General features: G+C 44.5%; 1 long non-coding RNA gene across 1 annotated transcript; it reads right to left on the reverse strand.

The window, feature by feature from the left end:
* Positions 1-2,130: 2,130 nt before the first annotated feature.
* On the reverse strand, positions 2,131-22,462 carry LOC148756097 (uncharacterized). Its single transcript, XR_016018279.1, has 4 exons — positions 19,079-22,462; positions 18,550-18,689; positions 7,575-7,695; positions 2,131-7,301 (listed from the first exon to the last, which is right to left on the reverse strand). It is a non-coding gene; the product is annotated as an uncharacterized LOC148756097 (long non-coding RNA).
* Between the last annotated feature and the right edge of the window lie 490 nt (positions 22,463-22,952).

Genomic DNA, 22,952 nt, shown 5'->3' on the forward strand with positions numbered 1-22,952 from the left:
CTTTATGAATAATCTACCAAAAGAATAAAACTGCTAACACTTACACTCAAAGGATGCCACCCAGAACATTCGGTAGGATCCTCTCAGAACTCAGTGAAGGGGGACACTTAGCTGAAATTGCCTGCCCCACACCCTGCCTAAACCCTCCTTTTGCTTTTTCCTTCACTATCTTTCAGTTTTGTGCCGTCTAGTGCCAGGCGTCCTGCTAGGCCCTGGAGAACTTCCTGCTGGAGCAGCGTGAGACACCTGTGAAGGAGGCAGACACTTGTACTGATAATGACAACATAAGCCATAAGAAAGCGGATGGATGTTACAGGAGCATGGGGGGGTGGGGGGGACACATGGGCAGATCTGCAGGGTTAGGTAAGGCTTTCAGGTGTCCTCACTCCTGAGAGATGAGTAAGAGGTATGTCTCAGGGACATACATTGCCACCAGACCCAAAAGGACTAAAAGATGCACTTATATGCCCATAATGCGTGTGTCAAGTGAGCCTCCATGAGAAGAATGTCATCAATGTAATGTCATGCCTGTGCTCCTGGAGAAAGGTGGACACGGTGAAGCCCGTGTCGGCAAAGATTGTGTGTGAGGGCAAAGCTACAGCGGTACCCCATGCCTGGAAAAGTGACCTTGTATCCCTTCACAGGGGAAGGCAAACTGCAGCTGAGAGGCTGTTGAGATAGTCACTCAGTAGGACACATTAGCCACATTTATAAGAGCAAAATATTTACTGGTTATTGATTGGATAAAGTCATTTTTATAATATTGGGTGTGGGGCTCTAATGAATGGCACCAGGGCATTAATGTAGTAATCCACCGTGGGCTCCCGTTACGGACTGAATGTGTCCTCCCAAAATTTATATGTTGAAGTCCCAACTGCCAATGTGACTGTATTTGGAGACACTTTTATGAAGATAACGAAGGTTAAATGAGGCTGTATGGGTTGGCCCCTAATTTGATGCAGCTGATGGCATTAGGAGGAAGAGAGAGGGGTCTCTTTCTCTGTGCCACCAGAGTGAAGGCCATGTGCGGACCCAGCAAGGAGGCTGCTGTCTACAGGCCAGGAAGAGAGGCCTGACCAGAAACGGAATCAGCCAGAACCTTGATCTTGGGCTTTCCAGCCTCCAGAACCGTGAAAATAAATGTCTGTTTAAGTCACCCAGTCTGTGGTATTTTGTTATGACAAACCAGGCTAACTACTACAGCATCCTTTGTTTTTTTCCAGGTTTAAAAACAGACAAAATTGAGCTGTCAAGTGGAGAAGCAGTGGGGCTAATCATGCCTTTATGAATAGGTTTTATATAATAAGTTTTAATCCTTGAAGGCATTATTTTAACTTACATTGGGCCATATCAACTATTTAACTGAGGATAAGAGGTTCCTTGGGTCCCATTGTATCAAGCCAACTTGTAAGTGCCAAAGATTTAATTTTAATTTATTACCCACTGTGTTAGAGTGTGTATGCCCAATATGGGTATGTTTAGGGCTATGGGTATTATAATTATGGGAAATTTAGGCAGGGCTATAAAGTGAGGCATTCCTATTTTTTTCTCTATTTTAAATTTAGTTGCTTTCCTAAGATTATAGAGGCACAATGTTTACATTTAGTGGAAACCCCAGGTATAACTATACCTTGAGCCCCAGGTATTGGTTAAGTCCATAAAGTTTTGTCAATTGGTGCAGTTTAGCAAATGCTAGAGTTAATTTAGAACCTAGGTTGCAGACACACAAAAGCCAGTCAGCACCCTTTTTATGTTTTTGTTACATACTTTTAGTATATAAATCTTTGTATATAAATTTGGAATTTCCAATTGGGTCAAATTAAGGACCTTCATTTTAATTTAGTTAGCTGTCATATATACATATATAATGTATTTATTATATATTTGTTAAAATATTATATATACTTAATTTATTTAGTTACCTTTTATTTTCTCCCCCTGTATTAGGTTTCTTTTTCCCCTGACCCACCCTTTTGTCTCCTGATTGTCTGATGCCCAGGATACTGCAGTGTTGTCAGCCATGCTATGGACTTTTCAGTTATATGAGCTGATAAATTCCCTTTCATACCCCCCCCCCCAAAAAAAAAATGCAAGGTACAAAATAGTAGACATAGCATACTACTGTTTGTGTAGAAAATAGTATTTATATATATCTACTTAAATTTTATATGCATTTACACTTTCTGATAAGTGAGAAACTGAACCATGGGTACATGTTGGGGGGTGGGAACTGGGTAGATGGAGAGGGAGTCATAGGAAGACTTTCCTGTACATCCTTTTATATCTTTTGACATTTGCACATTTGAGAATGTTACCTATTCATAGTATAAATACAGAATTTTAAAAATACAAAAAACTAGAGGTCTGAGTGGTATTTTATAAGCCTTAGGAAAAACAAGTCCTATTCTGTCAAATATACTGAATTTTCAAAGTATTGTATGTGCTAGTAAGATAAGTATATTTACACTCCTAACCACTCAGGAGCAAAGTAAACAAAGAACACTGGAGACCAAGGAGATGGGAAAGATCTTAATTAAATTCAAAGTTATGCACAGTCTGTCTTTTGTTATGTTTGCTAAGAGGATGGCAGAAGCTTTCTGAGATACCAGTGATAACTACAAAGTTCTTCCCAGAATATCCAAAGTTATGCACAAGGAGCCCCCGCTTCTGAGTAGGATGTAGTAGGTATCAGTGGGTCATCATTCCTGCTGAAACAATTGGAAAAAGGATAAATCACAAAAATCGTATTTTAAAGATACCAGAGAGCAATGGAAGCAGAAAAAGAAGAGCCCATTCTAGGTGAGTTGAGATTGTTGGTCATTTTTCCCCCTGGTCATTTGTGAAGTCTGGGCATAGGCTGAAGATTGGGTTTGGTCTACACGGAACTGTGGAGGCCACTCAGACTATCATTACAGACTAGAACCTAGATATGAGGCTTTTTTTCCCCATGGGATGTTTGCTGAGCGCTGGGGTAGCCTGGTGGGGAGGTAGGTAAGGGAGGGCCTGGCTGGGGGCCTGAGCTGGAAAGGTAGAGTAAGATCGGCAGGCTCCTGGTGTTTGGAAAAGAGTGTCCCACTGGAGGGAAGGGCCTGCAACAAACACAAGACAGGTCTCACTCAATTAAAAACAGGCAGACCTAGTCTAACTTAAGCTGCAACTCACCCCAACTCAGCTCAATTCCTGATTGGATTGAGGCATCATCCCTTTAAGCTATACTGTCTTAACAGGATAGGTAAACCCTCTGGTGGAAATATGTTTAACTTTTTTATACACAATATTTGGCATATAATAAAAAATTACAAGTCATGGAAAAAGCAGGTGTGGTAGACTGAATAATTGCCTCCCAAACATGTCTGTCCTATTCCTGAAACCTGTGAATGCAGGGATTTTGCAGATGTGATTAAGGACTTTGAGATGGAGATCCAGGTGGGTCCAGTAGAATCACAAGGGTCCAGATAAGAGGGAGGCAGGAGGGTCCGAGTCAATAGCAGGCGATGTGAGGATGGAAGCAAGAGGTTGAGAAAGGGATCAGAATCCTGGATTGCAGGCACCGCTAAGTGCTGAAAAAGACAAGGGAACAAATTCTCCAGAAGGAACCAGCCCTGCCAACAGTTTGCCTCCAGCCCAGTGAAGCTGATTTTGGAGTTCTTGACCTCCAGAAGCATAAGATAATAAATCAAAGTGTTGTCTTAGGCCACTCAGTTTGTGGTAATTCATAGTAGCAATAGGAAACTCATACAGCAGGGCAATGTGCCTGATCATCAAGAGAAAAATGAAACAACAGAAGTAGACCCACATCTGATCTGGATGTCAAGGACTTTTAAAAAACTATTTAAATATGTTAAAACCGTGGGGACAATGGACAAAATGGTGACAAGGTGGGGAGTTTCAACAGAGAATTGGAATATATAAAAACCAAACGAACAATCTAGAATTGACAGATACAGTATTTGGAGTAAAGAATTCAGATGGGCTGAGCATCAGACAGGACACAACAGAGGCAAGAGGTTAGTGAACTTGAAACTATCCAAGCTAAAGTACAGGAGATAAAAGCACAGAACAACGTTAAGTTCTTGTTTTAGGAAATAAAAGGGAATTTGTGTATTTAAACTGTAAATAAACTCACTTTGTAAATCGTATTGTATATACTCCTATTAGACCTCTCGATCTAGTTTTCTGAGATTGCAAGTGACATAAAGTAAAGCTTCTGGCAGGTTTTGAGTGTAAAAACCGCACTCGTTTTACACTTTCAGTTCCCACATTTGTAAAGTGGAAGTGGTAGTACTGTCTCATAAGGTTAGAATGAGGATTATGTGACATAAGGCCATTAGCATAATGCCTGGCACAGAGTAAATGTACATTTTTTAAATTAGTTTTTCCTCGGGCAGGTACATCTGCCGCGTCAGAAAAATCATCAGGGAGTATGAGATAATGGACTCCCATTAAATGAGATGAACTTCAATGAGACACGGATGTAAAGCTCTCCGTGAAGTCCTCGTAAAAGGTGACCTTTACTATTATAGCATGAATCTCAGTTTACCAACTCAGGTGTGCTAAAGAAAATAATATTTTCTTTATTTTTACATAATTTATATTTGGAGCTCCCAATCTGCTAAATTCATCTGCTTATGGGGCTTTTAGCTGGTCTCCTTGGAGAACTCCACCATCCTTAACAGGCTTAGGTTTGGGGAATATTGTTTTCTGCTTTCATTGCTGCTCTATCTCTCATCTGAGCCAATAAACACAGAACTGGCTTAAATGGATGAAGAGGAGGGAAGGGAGGACACCAGAAGGAAACAAAAATATGTCAGGTAAGGGTTCCAGCTGTGATGCAATCCCCGGTACCAGCTTAGCCTCCCTTCTGTGTTGAAGAGGCAGAGATCAGAGTTCGGGGCTATGAAGCAGATGCAAGCTAAGGTCATGGCACTGGAGAGGAAGTTGCTGCATGTGTGGGAGGCAGAAATCTATGTGCGAGTTCCCCCATGAGTCCATGGCTGAGGGCTGGGGTGCACAGGGGACTACCTGAGGCTTCCCAGAGAGAGGCTGCCACAGAGTTGAGACGAAAACAGATGCTAGAAGTCAGGTAGATAACCAAATCTAGAGCCTCTATAATGTATTACCCACAGTGTCCATTAAACAATCTAAAATTCCTACACATGCAAGGAAACAGGAAAACGTGACCCATAGTAAAAACGACAACAACAGAGACTCAATAGAAACTGACCTCCAAATGGTCCAGGTAGTAGATTTAGCAAAGGCTTTAAGGAAATTATTATAAATATGTTAAAAAATCTAAAAGAAAATGTGTTCACAGAATAAAAAGAAAATATTGTCATAATGAGTGAACTAATGGGAAATCAAGCCCAAATGTATGCAGTGGGTTAAGGGGGTCTGGGGGTCTACCTGCTCTCAAATTGCTTTCATCCAGTCCTCATTAGTTTTAGACCATCCCTCACTCCATTCCAGAGATACCTGGTTCTGTCAGTGGCTCTGCCTTTTTAGGATTCTGTGGTATAAACGAGCTTGGCTTTCACTTTTGCCCACTACTAGCCCAGGAATTATCCCTTCTTAGATCTGTTAAAATTTTAGTCACCATTCCTCTTCTGCGGTCTAGCTTCCAACATGTTGTTACTGTTGTTTCCTCTCTTCTCATCCTTGTAGATTTATTGTAGTTAAAAAATACATAAATACTTTACTATGGTTTTAGTAGGGCTTTTAGAGGGAATGAATTTAGATGTGCATGTTTAATCTGCAGTTTCAGTCTGGAACTCCTGTATTGATTCTGAAAAGCAATTTAAATAACATAACACTTCCTGGAAACTGTTCTCATCCAACATGTTAGCCTTCTGTTGGCCTCCCCCTCACTAAAAAGGCCTCAACTGAGATTTCTAATCTCCCTTCCTTCTTGTGCCCTCAAGGTCCACAAAGCCTCTAAAATAAATTAGTTATGCCTGCCCCGAGCCCATTACTTGGACATGACAAATCGGTAAGACACTCATTTTCTTCTAGAGAAATAGCCATTCTCAAGGGCCCTGGGCTCACCAGTTTCACAAATGCATGCCTTCTTGGACATATCTGGGTTTTGCTGACAGCAAATATTAAGTTATGCTTCAAATATAAAACCTCTACTGCATCTAACACAAGCTAACAACATTAAATGACTTAGGTCTTAAAATCCAAAAGGCTTTTTCTTTTCCTTAAACAAGTCCTGTCAGCCCCAGCATTAGGTAGCCATGATTGTACTAAGTACTTCCCTCTTTTCCTACATTAAAAAAAATACCTTAGTTGTACAAAGATTAATGAACACAACTGCCTATTGCCCATTATAATTCTCCTTGCTCTCGGTAGCACCAGATGTGCATCCAGCCTGTGTTCCATGGCTAGGAATCCATCTTGTTGGAGACTTCTATTTTTCGTCTTGGCTGTTCTCTAAATGGGGTTGGGGGAATGGCTCCACTTCCCTCTGTCTCTGGTGCCATCCTTTGTTGGTTCCGTAAACTCTGCCCGTACTTTTGTAAATAATCCCCTCATTAGCCTCTTAAATGTCCCCTTTGGTGTGTGCCACCTCTCAGGACTGACTGATGCACTGGGTTTTCAATTGATGTAGTCACCGTCCACCTGACTGAACCTATATTGGCCGCAAAGACGTCTGACTGTCATCTTTTACGTTGATGGATCTATTCATTGCTTTCAGAGCATGAAGTGGGGTAATGTTCCCCTTTGATGTCCGACATCTGTCCAGGTGAGGAACTGATTGCTTTCATCAGATCACATACCCTTCTAATAAATCTGCCAATATTTTCAGTGATTCCAGCTGACTCTTGAGTTCTTCATATTTATGGCCACCTGGGAAAACAATGAAGAGAAACAAATATCCAAATGTCTTTAGATGAATGCCTTTTCATGCCTTCCTACTATCTTCTACGGAAGCCGTATGCGATGCTGCAGCTGAACATGCTTTGGCGATTGCAGCCTTCTCTCTTTGCTCAGGCCATACTTTATTTTCCTCATCTACCAGCCTGGCTCCTCTGACAACTTCCTTGGATGTTCTTTGCTCCAAAGCCAGGCCCTGAATTCAGGGGAGAAATCTGTAGAGGCCAGTGGTCTTCACCCAGCTCACCTTACGTATTCCCTAGACGGCCACTTGATGGCGCCCAAGAATCTTCCCGTGGCTCACATGATCTGTGCTGTGGTCCACGTGAATAAAGGGGGTATATCAAGGAAGTCTGATGAAAGCTATTGGTGTGTTCCAACATGTTCCATTGTGGATCATAGTACTGTCATGCCGGCCATTTTTTAAGCTGTCGACAAGAGAACATCCAGCTTAAGAAAAAAATCTTATAAGAGTTTATTTTATCCAAACTGATGACAATTGCCAGGAAGCAAAATTTCAGCGGATTGAGAAAATGCCCCAGAGGATGGCAGTTCTGCAGTTTATTTTATACATTAGAATCAAAGGAGGAGACGTAAGGAGGGTTACGTCAAATTCCCTGGTGGTAGATTAGGGAGGCAGGAAAACACAAAGCGGGGAAATTTCTGGGATTGGATAAAAAGTAAAACGGAGAGACACATACCTCTTTTTGCACGGGTGAGTACAAGATAGCTCACATTTACAGCACATAGAGATGGAATGTGGGCAACAAGATAACAACGTGGTCTCATGCTCTGATGCTGGCAGTTGTGTCTCCGAGGAGCCTAGAAATGAAGAGTACGCTGACATTTCAAAATATGTTATCTTCGATGCACAAAGACAATAGACAATTTCAAAGTTAAAGATTGACCTTTAGCAAGGAAGCCACAGGCCTAGGACGTGATTACCTATCATGACCCGTTTTCAGTTAGCGATGTTCACAGTCAGACCACCCTGTGTGGTTTCTTTGGTCTCTGGGTTTGTCAGGCCCACCAAGCGGGCCTCCCCTGAGCTTGTCAGGTTTAGTATGTGGCCCCTTTTTCATCATAAATCATATAATGAAAGGGCCCAATCCACAATGAGATTATTCTGTTTAGTTTCATCCATATGAAGAAATACTGATTGTGTTCACGGAATATATAGAAATATCGCCATATGTAAAATATAATACACTGTTGTCATCAAAGAGCTGTGAAAAGGTTTCACACTCATTGGAAACATTCCCGTCCTTTAGTATAATGGGACTAACTAGGACTAACCTTATGGGTCTGGAAAAGAAGTCGGTGAAGCCTCTCAGAAACAGCAAGAATTTCACTATTGACTTTCACTGTAGATTCAGTCGGGGGTGGTGGTGTAAAATGACAAAATGGGATTTTGAGAACAAAATTGGCCTCAATATGTGCAGAAACCTGAACCAAACAGCCTCCATCTTACTCTTAGTTGTTGAAAGTATAAGATGCATAGCTATCAAAGAGACAAACCTTTGTTATCTTGAAATATTAATGGACTGGCCCGTGAAACTTCCAATTATACTTCCAGGTAACCCATTAAAAGACATCATATAGTAAATGACGTTCTACTAACGTAGTGCAAAGCATTTTTTTTTTTTTTAAATATCTCAAGGCCTTCCATACTTAAATGTCCTACCATAGCAAATGCTATTGGTCTATATCCCCTATCTATATCCCCTTGGATCCTTCCAACTCTGATTCCAATTCTGATGTGTTTTTTACCCGCCAATAGCAAGCAATTCTCCCACACTAGCTGGGTGTCCTACAATTCAACTCAGTTCTGACACTATCTACCCTGAGATAGCATCAGATCCCACACGCTAAGGGCCCAGCCCTACAAGTCAGCCTCCCACCTTCAGACTCCAGTCATTAAGTCCAGGTTGGTACCCGTGCTTCTGACCTACTGGCTATAGACCAGAGGTTCCCATGACCCCTTCCTTGGGTTCAACTAATTTGCTAGAGTGGCTCACAAAACTCAGAGAAACATTTCACTTACTAGATTACTGGTTTATTATAAAAGGATAGAACTCAGGAAGAGCCAGATGGAAGAGATGCACAGGGCAAGGTGTAGGGAAAGGTGTGGAGATTCCATGCTCTCTGAGGGTGCCACTCTCCCCACACCTCCCGTGTTCACCGGCCCAGAGGAGGGTCTCCGAACCCTGTCCTTTTTGAGTTTTTATGGAGGCCTCATTGTATAGGCATCATTGATTAAATCCTTTGCCATTAGTGATTGAACTCAGTCTATAGCCCCCTCCTCTCCCTGGAGGTGGGAGGTGGGAGTTCTAAACCTCTAATCACATGGTTGTTTACCCTGGAAACCAGCCCATCCTTTGGTGACTTAGGGACTTCCCATGTCACAATCTTAACAGAACTTTAAAAAATATCTTGCTCACTCTCATTCCAAAGATTTTAGAAGCTCTGTGCAAGGAACAAGAACAAAGACCAAATATATATTTATTACAAATCATTATATTATCAAAGTCTCTCACTATTTCTGTTCTGTCATCTTCCAGCTTCTGTGCCCTTTGTTTTCAATGGCTTTTACCTGTGACTTTGTTCAGAAAATCACCCTAGGGCTGCTTTGCACACCAGCACACAAAGGGAGCAAATTACCCGGGAGTTTTTATGTCCCTCTTCTGTGTGGGTGGCTAATGACTGGTGCAGGGGTATGAAAAAATAACTCCGCTGGTTTACAGAGGGACAAACTCCTAGGTGTAATTTACCCTTCTGAACTCCTCTGAATCAGGCTGAGGCTGGGGTTCGGCCAACATCATGGGGACATATCGCACATGTTGTCTTCCCTTTGTGTCTGGGTCCAGAACACTATACCCAACAACTACGAAATAGAAATTTTTTTTAAGGACACATGGAACAGTCCCCAAGAAAGACCATATGCTGGACCTTAAAATAAATCAATAAATATTAAAGAATTCTTATAGGGTATGTTCTCTGATAACAATGGAATTATATTAGAAACAATAACAAAAAGAAATCCAGAAAAGACCCAAGTGTTTGGAAATCAAATAACACACTACTAATTAACTCGAGTCAAAGAAATCACAAAGAAAAATTTTAAATATCTTGAACTGAAAGATAATGATAAAACAACATCAAAATATGTGGGGTGCAGGGAAAGCTATGGTAGAAGGAAATTTATAGCTTTAAATGCTTATATTACAGAAGGAAAGTTTTGAATTAATGATCTCACTTTCCACCTTAAGTAGCTAGCAAAATAACAAATTAAGTCCAAAACAGGAAAAAATAACGAAAAGAGCAGAAATCAGTGAAATAGAAACCCAACAAGAATAGAGAAAACTCAAATTGGTTCTTTGAAAAGATTAATAAAGTTGATAAACTCCAGCAAGACTTAGCAAGAAAAAAAAGAGAAAATAAAAGTGGAGCCAGGATGAAACCTACATGGTGGTTTCCTTATGCTGTTCTTACAGGTTTTCTGTATGTTTAAACTTCTATCAAAATAAAACTTTTTTTAAAGTAGGTGAATGTGCAAACTGACAATACTGAACATCCCAACTATTGGTCAAGAGAAATTGTCTGTTTCTGCTGAAATGAAGACAGGAGGGAGAGAAGTGTGGGCAGGATTAAAGTGACACTTGAAGAAATGGGAGGGCTGAGTCCTTAGGAGCACTGCAATGCCGGTAACTGGCTCTGCTCCAGGGCACTGACTTTCTAACCTAAATGCCCACACAGGCTGCGCAGTAGCTCTGTCATACGGAGTTTTCTGAGCAGCATCAGGTTTCCATGCCAGTTTGCCTTCTCCCCTTGATGTTTCTTGTACTCAACACTTGAAACTCCTCTTGCAGCTCTAACCTAAATACCATGTGAAGCCAAGTTTTTCTTTTCCTACATTGTTATGGGGGAAGAGGATTCAGTTTCACAGGAGGAGAAGGCAGGCATTTAAATTTAGATGTGGTAGATGAAAGCAAGTTTCATATTGCATCTGAATCAGAAACGAGGCAGCGTCACTTCTTTATTCTAAAAGCCAACAGCTGCTCAGAGACAAGCAGATTGGACCACTTCCTCCCTGCTCAGAAATTCTCCGAGTGTGCGCGCGCACACATTTATATACACATATGGTTAGAAGAACAAAGAAAAGGAGCACAAAGAAAAATAATTCATTGATGATGTCAATTGTAACTTCAGCACAGTTATATGTTTCATGGCACATGATTTCCTCCAAAAATCACGTTCATGAGTCCAGGCCATTCTCTCAAACCAGGAGGTTAATTAGGGATTACATTGCAGATAAGTACTAATCAACCAGTAAAGACAGACTAGTCATTATTTTTTCTTAATGAGAAATGTTATTCCTTTTTTTAGAGTTTTGTTATAGAAGATTTAAAACATATACAGACTATTCATAATCCCCTCATGTACCCATCATCCAGCTTGAACAATCCAATTACATTGAGTTGGAAGAAATCCTACAAGAGGAAGTCTGCAGTGTGGGATACAGACCAGGACACTAAATTCGGCTTCTTCGGGAGCTTGCTCCAACCTCATTAATGAGCTACTCAAAGCTCTTTGTCTAGTTTCAGTTTCCTTATCAGCATAAAGAAAGGCTATTCACCACTGACCATCTTCACCAAGTTTCTGTAGGTCCAGGTTGAATGCTCACACTGGGTTCAAGATTTTTTGTCTTAGTGAATCCTGCATTAAGCACGGTTGGGAGAAAAGACTTTATATGATTTTTCACAGTTTTTTTCCAACAAAAGTGAGACAATTTCTCGCTATGATCCGCCGTGTTAAGGTGGTCACAGGATATCTGGCGGAGGTGATCACTGGACAAATAGAGCTCAGGAGAGCGTTCTGACTGGAGAGCTATCAGAAGTGATAGCTCCTGAAATTGGGAGACAATGTCAAGAAGAGAGCGTGAGAGTGAGAGACAATGGCCCATGGTTGGTCTAGAGCAGGGGTGTCCAAACTGCGGCCCATGGGCCAACTGTGGCCCACAATCCATTTTTAATTGGCCCACAGCAAATTCCAAAAATATATTTAGTTTACTTAAATAAGCCAGGTGAGGCAATACGTACTTCACCTCGAGTGAGTGGCCCGGCTGTTTGTGTATTTTACCGCATATGGCCCTTGGTGGAAAACGTTGAAAAAAGTTTGGACACCCCTAGTCTAGATCAATGGTTCTCACCTGGCAATGTCTGGAGACATGTTTGATTGTCATGGCTGGTGGGGGGGGTGCTATTAGTGGGGGTCATCTAGGAGGCAGAAGCCAGGGATGCTGCTAAATATCCTACAATGCACAGGATGGGGCAGCATAAAGGGGAGAAGGTGTAGGTTTTGTGTTGGGAAGTTGAAGGAATCCCCGTATGATGGTCTAAACTTTTCGGTGGAATAAGAAATGCATCTCCCGGTGGGAGTAAGGGGATGGAAGGGCCATGGATATTTGAAAGAATGAAGAATTGGAGTTGTCATTTAAGGTGTAGGGGAGCTAGGTGACACATAATAGGGTTGCCAGACAACATGTAAGAGAATGGAGAGGTCCCGTGGTGGAGCCAGGACAGACTCCTGGGGGCCACCCAGGGGGCAGGGGCCTTTATGGGGACCCTGAGTAGAGTCTGTGTGCCCAGGACCCTCAGCAGAGCACTGCTCAGACCTGAGTGGCACTGAGGGGCTCTCTCTTAACAGACCCACCCTCTCTTGTTGCTGTAGGTCTTGGTGTCCACTAGTCCAACCTCGGTGTCCCTCACTGGCCCACATCGATGAGTGAGTTCCGTGATCAGTGAGCACACATTCACTGCAGGGATCTCTCAGCCCATTTGTTCCTGTTTTCCATTTACAGAGGGGAGAGCTTCCGGCTTGCACCTCAGAAATATCATCGGGCATGGCTGCAGCTCCTGCACGAGTCCGTGAGACACCGATGTGGAAGGCGCAGCGCTTAGTGCCTCTTACAGAAATGGCTGGTGCTGCGGTGCTAAGTGACAGACACTGCCCCTGACCACAGAGGAAATTCACGGGAAGGATGAGTCCCTCACAAAGGAAAGGATTCAGTTGAAGAACTTAATCTGACAGGACAGGAACCAGGGAGGCCTTGAGCACCCAGAAGCAGGAACCAACTGACCGTGTCATCCAGCCAGAGTACAGGGATGTGGCAGCCCCACCTCTTCTCTGCTTTCCCTCCATTCCAGAGTCAGAGGCCAGGAGAGGGGGCCTGGGTGGGCCCAGTGCCCCCTGACCACCGGGAGGACCGACACCATTTCTAGCTGCCAGAGGTAATCGGAGTGTTGTTCCCAGAAACTGGGAAGTAGATGCAGCGCTGAGAAAACAAGGCTCGTGGATCTCCTCGGCTCTATGGAGGAGTTCTGATGCCCACGCCTTAGAAGACCCTCCACAAGTCCTAGAGCCCCTTTCTCCATGGTACAGACGCCTAAACTCTGAGTCTCAGACACCCTTGCAACTAGGATGGAAACAGGACTACACAACAGTTTCCGGGGGTTGCTGGACCCCCACCTAGAGTCCCGAGTCTAGAAGTCTCTGTCCTCTCCAGCCAGCATCTGTGGCTCAGAGGCAGGCCTCAGACACTGTCTCTCCGGGGATCTGCAGTTTAACCATTTCACGCCCACTGCCACGTGGGTTGCACAAGCAGGGCCCTAAACCTTGTCTGAATCTTGTAAATTTTCTTCCTAAAAGGGTAAGACACTATTTTAGTCAGTTTTGCAGGGAGAAAAAGTCCTGTTTGTCCTTATGATTCATTTTGGTGGTTTTTGGACGGCGTTGTATTGATTCAAGACGACTCACTCAGCATCTGGTCTGAATTAAAAGGGACTTTCTCTTGGTGACAGTAAAATGTTAAACAAGGCTAACATTAACAAGAGGCTGGTGGGAACACCAGAGTCTGAGCAATCTTCGGGACTTGAGTCAGTTCCATCGGAGGCCGCGCCGTCTCAGCAGTTAGCAAAGCCCGACCCGCGGCCTCAGTGAGGTGCTGCCATGACGTAGCGTCTGTTCCGCAGTCGTGCTGACGACTCCTCCAGGTCAAACCGCTCCCCTAATGTGCTGCGGTATCCTGCAGCCATCAGCCCAACTAGGTACATGGGGAAACAGAGGCAGGATCTGTCGTGGAGGTTGCATCAGGGGCCAAGGTTTCTCTGCTGGTTCCAGGAAGTTTTCCACAGAAACTCAGAGGCCACCCACTGGTTCTTAATGGGGAATGATTTTGCCACCCCAAGGGGCATCTGGCAATGTCTGGAGACAATTTTGGTTGTCACAGCTGGAAGGCTGCTACTGGCATCTGGTGTGTAGAGGCCAGGGATGCTGCTGAACCTCCCACCGTGCTCAGAACAGGCCCCACAACAAAGAATTTTCTAGCCCCAAATATCAATGGTGCTGAGGTTCAGAAACTCTGCTCTAATATAAACCGATCCAAATCCCTAGTGATTTGATGGTTTCAGGTCATTAACTGACTTAATGAAAAGGGCACCAACGTGGTAGAAACAGATCTTCTGAAAAATCATGTAATTTCTGTGTTTAAAAAGTGTGTATATCTTGCCTATGTCCTTGTCCCTAGATACCATTCTCCACTACAAGGAATCAAGGCTGCTGAGGAATGGCTGATCAGGGCTGGGACAGAGCAAGGAAGGTATCGGAGGCTGTGGGGTCGGAATTGAAGGACGCAGAAGCTAACGTGAAAAGACTCTCTCTGGCCAACATGGGACGACCTGAGCATCGAAAAGAAAAATGCAAATATGTTAAAATCCGTATCTGCAAGTTGAAAGAGAAGTGTGTGGTCGAAAGATGAAAAGCTACCTCAGAATCAGTCATGTGGAAACCTTCTAGAGGTTTCCTTTATTTAAAAAAGAAAGGGTGCTTCTATTGCCTTGAGCAAAATGAGCCAGAATGAGGGTGCACAGTGATCACACACTCATCGTCAAACGAAGCAGGACCCTACACATACTCTTGGATGGTTGCAGCTCTCATATGTGTGTGTGTGGGAGAGAGAGAGAAAGAGAGAGAGAGAGAGAGAGAGAGAGAGAGAGAGAGAGAGAGAGAGAGAGAAAGAGAGAGAGAGGTGTGAACAGGTGATTGCAGAATAGATGGATAGGTCTGTGGCACAGTGCTTCAGTCAGAATCTGCCTCTGAGAACTGAAAAACCAATTCAGAAAAGTGTCGAAATAAATTTCTAGGCCCAAGATGGAGCCGCTCCTACCAGGATGCCATGTCAACAGCCCAAACTTTTGTATTCCTGTAAATGCTCCCTGTGACGGGAAACGCAGTGAATCCAGTCAGCCAATCCCCCAAGCCAACTCTGGGCTCTACACTTGTTTCCTTGTTCCTTAATCTTTCTCAATAAGGTCAGACATGCAACCTCAGCCACTCATGCCGTTTCTGCATTGCCACTTCTTCCCCTCTGGAAGACTCGCTCTGGCCCCAAATCCCTGGGGACGAGTGCTTCACCGTCGTGAGGCTCTACACTGCCCCAGTCCATGGACTGTTTTCCCTTGAGTAAAGGCCATCAAATTTGTTGCTAAATTTAAAAAAAGTTACTGAATCATGTAATCAAGAAGTCTAGACAGTGCTTCTCAGAGCATGGTCATGGACGAGCGTCTACAAACGCTTTGTTACTGGCCCACAATGAGCTATAACTACTCCATTGTTGAAAGAGCCATGTGCCCGACCATCTTTCTACACACTTCCTTTCTTCCACTGTTGATAATGCTACAGATCAGTGAGAGCACCTAGGTTTTAGAGGCAAGGGAAGTACTACTTTTTAGAAGGGAAACCATTAGAAGCCACATAGTTCATTTTCATTGCATATTACAAAAGTACCAGGCAACAAGGTAATAGACACATAAAACTGGAAACAAAAAACAAAACAGTCTTTATCACAGAAAGCTGGAGGAACACTGGCCTCGTGTGGTGATTCGCAGTCCTGGCCACTTACTAGAATACCTGGTGAGTTTTGACAGCTACTAAAATCAGTCCCAGAGATTTTGATGTAATTGTCTGAGGGTGGGACCCAGGCATGGGCAGTTTTAGAAGCTCACCAGGTAGTTCTAATGTATAGCCAGAGTTGAAGTTGGTGGCCTGGATTTAGACTGGCCTCAGATGAGACTTGGGCCAGCGCTCAGAAATGTCAACAAGGACCTCAGTTCTCAGCACTAAATGCTGATAATCGGAAAAGAAGGAAGACGTCACACCAGTGACCTCAGCTTCTACCTTGAGAAACTAAAAAAAAGAACAGTAAATTAAATACAAAGTAAGCAAATGAAAGAAAATAAGATTAAAGAGGAAATCAATAAAATAGAAATCAGAATAAAAGAGAAAAATCAATGAAACCAAAAGCTGGTTCTTTGAGAAAATCAATAAAATTGATAAACCTACAGCCAGACTGATTAGGAAAATAATAAAGAAAACACAAATTACCAATATCAAGAATGAAAGAAGGGAGATCACTATAGATTTTATAGATATTAAAAGTATAATAAGGGACTATTATGAACAATTTTATGCAAATAAATTTGAGAACTTAGATGAAATTGACAAATTCCTTGAAAGATTCAAACTACCTAAGTTTGCTCAAGAAGAAATAGATAACTTGAATAGTCACGTATTTATTAGAGAAATTAAATTTGTAGCTAAAAAAGCTTCTCACAAAGAAAACTCCAGGCCCAGATAGCTTTACTAGGAATTCCACCAAACATTTAAGGAAGAAATAATGCCATTGCTACCCAAACTCTTCCAGAAAATTGAAGAGGAGAAAAATACTTCCCAACTCATTTTTTAAGACCAGTATTACTCTGAATCCAAAACCAAAGACATTACAGGAAAATACATAGAAATCCTTAAAATCCCAGCACCTACCAAAGTGGCACCCATTCCTGAGACATTCATCACTGTTGCCTGCCCCTCCACAGCAATTTTGAAAAGAAGTTATCCTAAACCAGGACCTGGGCCTTACGTGGCCTTGAGCTATAGCCCATGACCTTCTTCCTGGTTCCAGATGTTTGGACTCAACAACCACCACTGACCTTCTGTCTGGAGACTGGCTTGAAAAGGCGTGCTGGAACCCAACTGGATGCCCTTGTCAGGAGGTGGATCTAAGAGACACACCCGGACTGGAGGAGCTGAGGGTGAGAGCTAAGGATAGAGACTCATGTTGCATAAGCAGATGTGGCAGCTGTTTTGCAACCAGGAGGAGAAACAAGAGGCAGTGAGGCCAAAGAGGTGAATGGGCAGATGCATCGGCAGAGGCAGAAACTGTCTCCGGGTTTCTGTCTCTTCAAATTCCTCTGGATCCATGGAAGATCCTTTAACCCTGACCCAGTAAGTGGACTTCTATTTCTTGGAGCCAGAACCACCCTGACTAACCAAAATGTGCAATAAAAGTTGCTCCTTCCCTTCCTGCAGGTTAAGTCCGTCCCGTGACTTCACAGCCTAAGGACACTACAGGCCACCTTCTTCATTCCCAAAGGCCTCAGATTTCATTGGATTCTCTTTTCTTTTGTGTATGTTTATCTTCTGAAAAATTATTGAAGGCATAACATACATATAATATAGTGAAGTAAACCTTAAGTGTCTGCCTCGAAGAATTTTCACACACACACATCCGCTACGAACTACCACCCAGATACAGAGTGTTTTCAACACTTAACCTTTTTACTCTTCCCACCCTCTCTGGAGTCGCAGATCAGATTATGAGCAGTTGCTTGGCCTGTCCGTGTGCCATAGACTGAATTGTGTCCCCTTAGAATTCATATGTTGAAACCCTAACCCCCAGTGGGATTATTTTGGAAATAGGGTCTGTAGGAGATAATTGAAGTTAAAGGAAGTCATAAGGGTGAGGCCCTAGTCTGACAGAATTGGTATCTTGATAAGAAGAAAAAGAGACCAGAGTTCGTTCTCTCTCTCTCTCTCTCTCTCTCTCTCTCTCTCTCTCTCTCTCTCCTGTATACACAAAGCAGAAGTCATGAGAACACACAGAGAGATGGTGGCCATCTACAAGCCCAAAGAAAAGGCCTCAGAATGGAACCTACCTAGCTAGGACCTGGATATGGGACCTCCTAGCCTCCAGAATTGTGAGAAATAGATTTCTGTTAAGTCAGCCAGACTACAGGATTTGTTACGGCAGCTCGAGGAGACTAACACACCATGTCACCCACACCAAGAGCAAAGAGAGGAGAGAGATGTTTGAACAGGAAGCGACCCTTGGTAGGAGCGTGGCAGCTGGCCCCACAGTACAAGCAGGTGGCCCTGCCCAGTATGGGGGGGAGGAGAGTGCCAGCAGCAGAGCCTGGAAAACAGGCAGCCTCTCTGGCCACAAGTCCAGTCCACTTCCAGGCTGACTGGGACATATTGCAAGAAGACGTTCGATAAATTTGGAACTATACTTAAATGTCAACCAACAGCTTCTCGCTCATCTGTCCCTTAGGAAGTGCTCCAAGGCGTCCCAATGATCCCCTAGGGCTTTATTTTATGTTCCTGACCCAAATAGGAGCCTCGTGGGTAGACGCATCTGAGCATTGACTTGTTAGGAAAAACGAACCCCTCACCACAGAACGGACTCAGTGAATTCACCAGCTGGATTTCACTGAACCACCTCTGAAAACACACTGAACCGCCACAACCTTACTCTGGCATGAAGTGGAAACCCCTCCTCACCTGGATACTGGTGAAACCTTGGCCAGGAGTAGCTGGGAGGGGTCAGGCCTGGTCCAGGCCCCCTTACTTCGTCACTGTCCTGGGGGTTGTCCACTCACGGTTACTCCTTATGCCATTTTGTACATCATGTTTCACCATCGCTTTGTAAAAAAGAGTAGCACAAAGAAGAGTCGGTACACATGGGTATTACAGCTGTCGTGCAGTTTGTGTAGTGCTGTGGTGCAGAGGCCACCATCTCCTGGTGGGGCCAGCGCCCTCCTGCCCTCCCAGCAGAGCCCTGAGACCAACGGCCACACCTCCCAGACTGGACCCCTCCATGGTGCTGGAACCTCTGTGCACGTGGGTCCAGAGTCCTGGGAGATGCCACCCTTGGTGCAGAGAGCAAAGCCGGGCCTTCTGTGTGCTCTGCTCAGGCTGCAGACTTCACCTCTGCTGGGGGTGTCTGGGGTTTCTCACTGATTTGAAAAGGAGGTGCATGGTGGACATGTTGGGCTGGAAAAAACAAACAAACAAAACCCAAACACCCAACCTTGTTTCTGGTTCTTGAGGGAGAATGGACGCTGAGCCCACACGGCCCATCTGACGCCCGACTCTAAGGCCCCGGGCAGGTCTCTGTCCACACCAGCTTTTCCCAACTTTCTCTCATCTCAGCCCCCACCCGTGTCCCTGCCACTGCTCTGAGCCCACGCCTCTTCCTGAGCACAGAGCTAAGAACTCCTCCTCTCCTCCCACGCCTGCTTTCTGTTTGGTCTAAAGCCACTCCCTCCTCCTGAGTTTCCCTTCTATTGGTTCTGGGACCTCAAACCAGTAAGTCTCTCCCATTGTTCTCAGTGGCTTTCCTCCCAACTGTGTTCTTCCCCTCAGCACTGAAACAAGCTCAGGTCTTTCCCATTAAGAATAGCCCCCGTGACTCCATCTCCCCTCCTACTCCTGCTTACTCAATCACTCTGCTCCCCTGTGCGTGAGCCCCCTTCTCTATGCTCAGCCTGAGTTCTCGTTCTGTTCAAGTCAGTGGGGTAGAAGCCGGAGAGCAGCCCTGTGGGTTTATTCTACGCTCCGTTTCTACAGCAGCATCAGACATATCCGGTTATTACCGCTCTGGTGTCAGTCTCCGTGTTCTTCAAAAAAAATATCCAAGCAGAATTGGATCCCCAACCTTTGATGCCCAACCTTTTGGGGGAGCTGACACAGTGGTTCAAAGGGAGGGCATCTCCTGGATCTCTTTATAGCCTCTTCTGGGAGCAGAGATAATTAGCAAAACACCTTCCAATTCAAGCTCCATTTCCTCATCAAGGCAGGCCCCTCTCTGTTCAGTACTTGGCACAATTTTGAGACATGAGTTTTCCCAGGAACTTTTAAAAACACTCCATATTCATTTTGTATGGAAAATGTAAACTGTGTCTTTGTGTGAAAGGGAAACACAGATTTTGGTGGGACTGTGAGTCATAAACAATCACGATTTGTTTTATCTTTCTTTCCAGAAAGAGAAGAAAATATAGCTGCATGATGGTATTACACGGGCTTCAGGCCTTTGGAGGAGATTTTAACCATGGGGCTTCTGGACCGTCTTCAAAGCCAAGTTTCTAGAAAGCGTCGTCCATACTCTGTGTTTTCCTCTCTCGTCTCCTATTCACTCTTCTCCGTTCTGCAGTCCAGTAGCTGTGGTTTCCATCTACCCACTGAAGTAGCTCTCCCCTCAACCTCACCAACTTCCTGCGACTCTATCCAGTGACCCTACCGTCCTCACCATTCTCGGCTTCCCACTGCCACTTGACATTGGGGGCCGCTCCTCCTCGAAACCCTCCCTTTCTCCGGTGTCTGCGGCACCACATCCCAGGGCAGCTCTGACACAGGCTGTGGGTGTGTATGGGGGAGAGGTGCGTGATGACACAGCTTAGTCTCCGTCTTCTGTAGAAGGAGGTCGGAAATCAGACGACAGTCCAAATTGAAAAACCAATCAAAAATCATAGGAGCATATTGAGAATTATGGAGGTAAATGCCCCAAAAAACTAACTTAAAAGTTTGAACTTTGTAGGTCTGGATTAGGGGACCGTTGCTGTTTAACCAATGCTTGCTGTACAACTGACCAAATCAAAATTAAGTGAGAAAAATAAGAAAAACAGATCAAACCAGAGCTGCTCTACTTGGACTAGGAGGCTGACCCTGGCCCCCACCCATCCTTGGGGCTCTCACAGCATAACTGGAAAACCATGGTTTCAAGAAATTCCCAGGAAACAAGAGATAACTGCCAAAAGCCTTCCATGAGAAACAGCTGCTTGGACTGCAATTAGCGTCTGTGATTCAGGATGGGAGAATTTTGCCGCATTTAGTTTCTACCAAGCTAATGCAGACATCTCCCTTTTGTGGTTTATTCAAACAGCATGGAGAATCTAGAAGAAGCTGGAGTCTCTCCCCCAGGCCGGAGTGGCTGAAACCTACGAATTGTCACGGGCCCCATGTTAGAGGAGCTGTGTCTTTCTGAGATGTATTCTCCTGGCTGAAGACGTGCCTTCCTGGTCCTGCATCTTGGCCCTGCATTCACAGGGATGTGAGGAGGAGGGCTTGACAAAGCACACAGGAAAAAGCTCTGTTCTCACACAATATGTAGAATTTTTCAGACACAATCTTGGCCCGTTTTAATCAAGGAAATTGCATATTCTGGGTAGGTGCCTCCCGGGCCAGGTTTTTACACAGATTTTCAGCAAAGTCAGTGCATGTATATAATTATAGTATCTTTCAATGAGGAAGAGGCTGCATGGAGGTGCTACTGCAACACGCTGCACTTAGAAACCCTTTCAGCTTGAGATCATGTAGAACAGGGATGTATTTTTACCATCTTCTTTCAGTCACATGCAAAATATGTCTTTTTTAAGCCTTAGGAATTCATATATTTATAAAATCTGCAAAAGGGAGCATTACATGGGGGGTCTGCCCCAGAGATTTCCAGGTGTACCTCTTTCTGTGGGGTTTGCAACAGAGAAGAATTTTTTGGAGGTGTGTCCCCACGGTTTGTCCTTCATCTGAGAACTCTCACACCCACTGCCATTCCCAGGAGTGAGCCTGACCCCACTTTCCCCACACATGGGAGCGCTCACAGAGCCACAGACAGAGGGCTGGCCGACCTAAAGGAAGCACTCCAGAGGCTGAGCCAATTGTGGTGTCCACCCTCGGGGTTTGGAATTGGGACACCTAGAGACAGGGTCAGTTAGTGTAGGTACCCAATTTGTTAGGGTCATGGAAAGACCAGCCATGCTTCAGCTGATCTGCAGAGAGAGGGAGAGATGGAAAAGCAGATATGCTGAGGAAGCAGAAATGGGAGATCTCCTGTGTTGAGAGAGACCAACAGAGGCCAGGAGACAGAGATCAAGTGACAGAAAGATGGAAGGACAAAGACACAGTAAGAAAAAAGACAGGAGACAGAGAGAGAGGCATAGATTGAGAGAATGACAAAGGGATCAGGAGACGCATCTTGGGTCCCCACATGGCCCCCGACCCCAGGACACGCGGCCCCTCTGCCCAGATCTGGAAGCTGGCCCTGCCATCACAGGTAAATCACCATTTTCTCGTGGCCTGCTGGAAGGGACTCTGTCCCACTGGGCACAATCCCTGGGTGAGTCAGTGACCAGACAGCGCTTGACATGGGAGAGCAGCAGCTAGGACTACTGCTTTGTGTCTGTTCCGGTCATTTATTTTTATCCTTTTTGGGGGAGGGGGCATTCAGTGCTACTTTTCCCCCAAAGGGTTGGGAATTAAGCATGTGAGTCAGTATAATAAAACTTGCTAAGCATGTCTCTTTGTTCAGACAATGATGTATATTTTTTCCCTATCTCCAGTCATCAAGTCAAGGCTGCTGTGGGAGTGACACTTAAGTGACTGGGTTTTTATTTTTGTCCCCAAGGTACAAAAAGTACTGCTCGCTTTCTTACTGTGCACAAGGTGGGTGATGTGTCCAAGGCATGACGTGTTCTGAAGCTTCAGGGAGCTGGGAACGAAAGGTTGATCCGTAGAGGTCGGCCATGGTCATTTCTGTAAAAACCCCACAACGGCATGCTTTGAGACGATTCTGCCCACCAGCCTATAGCACATAGTAGTTACTCAACAAACAGTTGAAAGAATGGACATGGGACATACAAATGGGAGCTCGTGGCTATAATCAGGCCCCAGTAGCAGAAGTGGGAGAAAGCAAAGCAGGAAGCCAAGGCCCTAGGCTTCAGGGGTCTCCCCCATTTCCAGGTAGGCCCTGGTGGCCCCTTTCCTGCCACGCGGCGGGTTGTGATGCCACCTGATTGGCTGGTTGTGATGCCACCTGATTGGGACTGGGGAGTGTCCTGGACACTGGGAGAGAGCATGCTCACTTCTGTTCTAGCTAACATCAGAGAACAAAGGGAGACTCCAGGTTCAAG

Source organism: Rhinolophus sinicus, chromosome 13, assembly GCF_057876585.1.
Source record: "Rhinolophus sinicus isolate RSI-liver-muscle chromosome 13, RSI-T2T, whole genome shotgun sequence".
NCBI classification, from domain to species: domain Eukaryota; kingdom Metazoa; phylum Chordata; class Mammalia; order Chiroptera; family Rhinolophidae; genus Rhinolophus; species Rhinolophus sinicus.